This window comes from Pipistrellus kuhlii, unplaced genomic scaffold (assembly GCF_014108245.1).
Source record: "Pipistrellus kuhlii isolate mPipKuh1 unplaced genomic scaffold, mPipKuh1.p scaffold_m20_p_117, whole genome shotgun sequence".
Classification (NCBI taxonomy): Eukaryota; Metazoa; Chordata; class Mammalia; order Chiroptera; family Vespertilionidae; genus Pipistrellus; species Pipistrellus kuhlii.
This window is the reverse complement of record NW_023425424.1, coordinates 294,618-300,169: the sequence shown is the minus strand read 5'-3', so window position 1 is coordinate 300,169 and position 5,552 is coordinate 294,618.

Here is a 5,552-nt window from a genome sequence, read left to right as displayed (position 1 = left end):
ATGTGTGACCCTTGGCAAGTTTTCACTCCCGCTGGGCCCACCACGGCACGTCCTGTCCGCGCCACGCCACCCACGCCTGCCACGTAGTCCACATCAGCCACGTGTGCACCTCAGTCGTCACCGAGACATCAGCCGCTCCCTCCCACCCCGCCTGGCACACCTCAGCCCTGGGGCCCGCACTTGGCCATCACTGCTTCCCGGGGGATCCTCGGGATTCTCTCCTTCTAGGGGCGGCCCGAGGACGGCTCAGGGCCACGGAGGTCCAGGGCGCCCCACAAAAGCTCAGGCAAACCTGTGGGAAGCCTGGGGGTGGGGAGGCCTCAAGACCCAGCACCTCGGACACTGAGCTCCCACGGTCACAGCAGACGGGTGAGCCTGCACCTCTCACAGGCGCTTGTCCGCCTGCACGTGGCCGCGCCCGAGGACCAGGACGATGCCCAGAGTCGGCCCGATGGTGGTCAGACTCCCCTCCTGATGCCGAGACCCTTTCACACAGCTCCTCGTGGTGTGGTGACCCCAACCATAACCCTATTTTCGTGGCTACTTCCTCACTGTAATGTTGCTACTGTTATGAATCGTGATGTAAATATCTGTGTTTCCCTGTGGTCTTGGGCGACCTGCTGGGGATTCTCAACCTGTGGGTCGCGACCCCTTTCAGCTTTGTGGTTGGGGTCACCACAGCATGAGGAGCTGTGTGAAAGGGTCGGGCGTTAGGAAGGTGGAGAGCCACTGCTCTAGAGGCCTAATTTGATTTCAGTGTGTTGTTTGCGAATGAATGAAACAAATACACGAGCTAGCAAGTGCACAGGTGAGCGCAGAGAATGGCTGAACAGACATGTGAGCGGGCAGGTGAGGGCAGAGCGATGACGGAAGAGTTAAAAAGGTAACACATTCGTGGACTGAGGCATCCACGCGAAAATGCAAATGAAAAGGGGCCTGTGAATGAACGGAAGGATGCCGCTGGCATCTTCTCTTTTCTTTTCAATATATTTTATTGATGTCAGAGAGGAAGGGAGAGGCAGAGGGAGAGAAACATCAATGAGGGGAGAGAGTCATGGATCGGTTGCCTCTTGCACACCCCACACTGAGCCCGAAACCCCTGAATATGCCCTGACCAGAAATCGAACCCTGACCAGTGCATTTTGATTGGTTAATTGTTTGATTGACTTGAAAGAGAGGGAAACATCGACACCACGAGCCTCGGCAGGAATGTCTCGACCAAGGAGGACAGGGCTCGAGGAAATGTCTGCGTGTCCCTCCTCCTGCGACCGAGGCTGGGACGGCACACGCACACTCCGGTCACTGACACGGCGCCCCCCCGCCGCCCGTCTGCCGTGTCCTGAAACACTGACGATTCTCCTTCACCGGACTCACCGATTCTACGTCTCAAGCAGAAATCGTCAGTGACACGGAAATGACACACGGTATTTACCCCCCAACGAGGTATGTGACACCGATCCCTAACTCTGCCCAGAGGAAAGGGTGGGCACGCCGGGCAGAGCCACCTCAGAGCGTGGGGACGTGGGCCTGAGCGGGCGCGGGCAGCCTGGGCCTGAGCACCCAGCCGCCTGGCTGGGCCCAGTTTCCTCATCAGGAAAATGGGGAGCACAGCACCTACCTCATAAGTTATCGCAAGAATTAACTGGATTAAGTGAGCTCGTTAATTAATGATTAATTAATTAATTAATTAAGTGCGCTTATTAATTAATAATTAATTAACTGCATGAGAGCACGTCACTGGCGCCGCTGTTCCTATACTGAGGATAAGCCAGCAGGGGGAGGGGGTCGTCCTGGAGACCCTCACGGGATGGGGACTGAGCCGGACACTGACCTACAAGCGGGTGGCGGGGGATCAAAGTCCCGGCTGAGCACAGGCAGCCTGGCTCTTGCCTGGCCCTTGCCCAGCTCACTGACCTCGGGGGTCCCTTCCCTTCAGGCCTCAGCTCTCCCAACTGAACGCCAAGGGGCTGGAACTCCGGAGTCTCCTGGCCCTGGGGAACGGGGGCCCACGAGGCCCCCCAGCCCCGTCGTGGTGAATACACACCCTCCCGCCTGAGGTCACAGGCCCAGCAGAGGGATCGAGCAGCAAGCAGCGCCCGCGGGGCAGCCCTGGCTGGGGAGACTCCAGTGCCTGGTCCCGAGCCAGGAGGCCCAGGGCTGGCACCGAGGAGGAAACGAAGGGGGGGGGCGGGGATCCCCAGCAGGGCAGCAGAGACGGCCTGGACCGAGTCCCATCAACGGGGGCAGCTCAGCGCGGACTCAGCACCCTGGGCCCCGGCCTGCCTCGCCGGATCCAGCCCAGGCCTGGGCTCACGTCCTCACCGCCCTCAGCTCATGGTGGTGACAACAGCCACACCCACACGGCGCCTGGGAGAGGCGGGGCCTGGCCGTGTGTGTGCTGCCCCCCGGGGGGGGGGGGACGGGGACCCCGCCGCCTGCCCAGCCCGCGTCCCGGAGCAGCTCTCAGGAGCAGCTCTGTCCTGAGCAGGTGTTGTCTCCGAGCGCCGGCGCCTCCTGGTGCCCACATGACAGGGGCCAGGCCCGGCCGGTGCAGCTCCGTCATGAGCGCCAACCTATGAAGCCGGAGGGCACGGTTCGATTCCCGGTCAGGGCCCAGGCCCGGGTGGTGGGCTCGATCCCCAGTGGGGGGCGTGCAGGAGGCGGCCGGTCCATGATTCTCTCCCATCGCTGATGTTTCTCCCCCTCTCCCTCTCCTTCCTCTCTGAAACCCACACAAATGCACATGTTTTAAAGAATCTGATGGGGAGGCTGGCCTTCTCCAGGCCCAATCTCGCCTGGGGGAGGGAGGGTGTTCAATCCTATCGCCTGGAGGCCCTGAGGTGCGTCCAGGACCCCAATCAGCAGCCCTCGGTGCCCATCCCGTCCTCCCGCCCCGCCTGTGGGTCTGTGATGGGTCCGGTCTCCGAGGGGCCATGCCTCCCTGCAGCCCCCGGTGGAGCCTCCCCAGGCTCCATCCCCGGAGCTGTGCTGGGTGTCATGGCGAGATGCCCCTCCCCGGGAAGCACCTGGCAAGGGTTCTGGACAAGTACACGCGTGCGTGCGCGCGCGCGCACACACACACACACATGCACACACACATACATACACACACGCGCACAAGCACCCGTGTGTGCACACGCATGCGTACACGCACACACATGCACACGTGCACGAGCACATGTGCACGCACACATGCACATGCATGCATGCACGCACAGAGGTTGGTTTGTGGCCATGAGCACACACTCTCCAGCAGGCCCCAGGGTGGGAAGCCGCACTGTGTACAGACCGCTGGGTCTTTTTCCAGAAACATTAGTGGGAAGGCGCTTGCCGAGGAGCAGGCACTTGTCCGGCTCCCGGGGACGACGCTACCATAGAAGGCTCGCCGGGCCGCGGCTGCCCCGGGGGCGGGGCCACAGGGCCGCCCTGGCCCGCCTGCGAACTGGGAAATCACACGCGTGGAGAAGCGTGATCCCCGCAACCCTTTACTGAGACAAATGGGGTCAGGGCCCCGGACCCGGAGTTCCTCCTCCTCCCTGTCCTTCTGCCCGGAAACCTCACTGGACGCTCGTCCAGAACAAGCTGCCGTCAGGGCGGCCTTTCCCTCGGGAACGCTTGTCGGGCGTTTTTATTTTCCTGGGGGTCTCAGGCGCGGCCGTGCCTGAGGCTCCGGATCGCGCCCTCTCCGCAGGTGCAGCCTAACCCCCGGTGGATGAGTTCCCGTCCCGGTTCCTTTCCCGGGAGCGTGGCCCTGCGGCCGGCTTCCTAACCAGGGCGTCTCGGCGGGACTGTGTCTCTCGCTGGGCCAATGGCGCAACAGAACGCCGGAACCTTCTAGGCTGTGATCAGGCTCCGAAAATGCCGCGATTTCTAACTCACCCGAGGCCCAGCACGCCCCGTTATCCACCCGCTACAGTCCACATCGGCCGTGAGGGCAGATTTCAGGGAATTCTCCTTTTTTTTTCTTCTTTTTCCAGGAAAGCGTTTGTGAATAGGCCCGAACGATTCCATTTAAGATAGCAAAAACAAAACAAACAAACATCTCGGGGTAAAAAATAATACGCCCTGGTAATTTGATTAGAGTGAAAATCAAACTCTGGGTGTTGTGAGCAAACAATGGGACTCTTTACGCCACCAAACATTTTCCCGGCTCCCTAACGAGGCGTTCCACATCGCACAAGATAAATCTCGTCCCATCGCCGGAGGATCGATGGCAGGTAGGAGAGATAAAACCGGAATAAATCACCGTCCCGCCGGACGGGAGCACCCGGCGGGCCCGGGGCCTCACAGAGCCGAGTCTCAGGCGGGCGTCGGGCGAGCGGGAGCTCACGGCAGAGACCGTGGCGGCGGCATCTGATCCAAATATGCTAATGATTTTTATTGGTCGAGTCTTGAAAGTGAGGTTTATTTTTACGAGCGTGCATTAATTAACCCCGCATGCGCTATCGCCGGGCTATCTTGCCAGGACTTTCATTTAAGCGTGTTTATGGTGAGATGTTTGCGTTCTCCACATTTGCGGCCCACACGCAGCGGGCCCATGCTTTCCGCCGGAGCACTTAGAAAAGTTAAAAGGAGTTATTGTTTTTGATTAATGCCATTTCGGGGCGGAAAAAAAAAAAAAAGTCACGAAGGGTTCCAAGTCCGAGCTCGGCATAAATTCTTTGACATGAAAAAGAAAGAGACGTCGGCACAGAGACGGGAGGGGCCCCGGGCGCCCTCGGAGGTGGGCTGCGGGTCCGAGCCTCGGCGTCGGCGTGAGCGCGCGTGGAGCCGCCGTGGCGTGGCGGGGGGCCGCGGGGAGCGCGGTGGGGGCCGCGGGGAGCGTGGCAGGGGCGTGGCCGGCCCGGGAAACGGGCTGTCGATCACGGAGGGGTGCGGGACAGATGGGAGTCCTAAGGCCCCGCCTGTCATCCTCTGATTAAGGAAAGGAAATGACTTCAGGGAGAAGATATTCCTCTCGCCTTGTTTTGTTTTAAGTGAGTCTGTACTTTCCACCAGGCTGGACATATTTATGGAGGCTCATAAGTTACCCCGCGATCACCCACATCCCCTCAATCTCAACAAACCGGCTTCTTCCCCTGCCAATTATCTAAATATCATAACTATAAAATCGCCGGAGACATTCCCCGTGCTGTAAACATCACCGCGGCGAGGCTCCCAGTGTAAACAGAGCGAGGCATCGGGCCGGCTCTAAGCGCCGTTATAAAAACTGCTCTTAAAAACCAAACAAAAAATGTAAAGCTTCCATCTGCTTTATGATCCCTCCCCGCCCCCGCGCGCGGCTGCCGGGTGCCAGCCCGCGGAACCGCCGCTCGCCAAGGAGGCGGCCGGGTCACGGCCCGCACACACAGAGACCGCGTCCGCACCGCGGGCTTTCTCCGGGCCGCCCGCCCCCCCCCCGGGGCTGGGCCCCGGCAGGACGGGCGGGGGACGGGCGGGTGCGGGAGGGGCCCTCTGAGGCCTCATGTTTGGTAAACGACGTGGCGGCGCGATGGCCGTGGGGTCCTCACCGACCGTGGATCCTTGGCCTCCACGTGCCCCTCCTCCCTCAC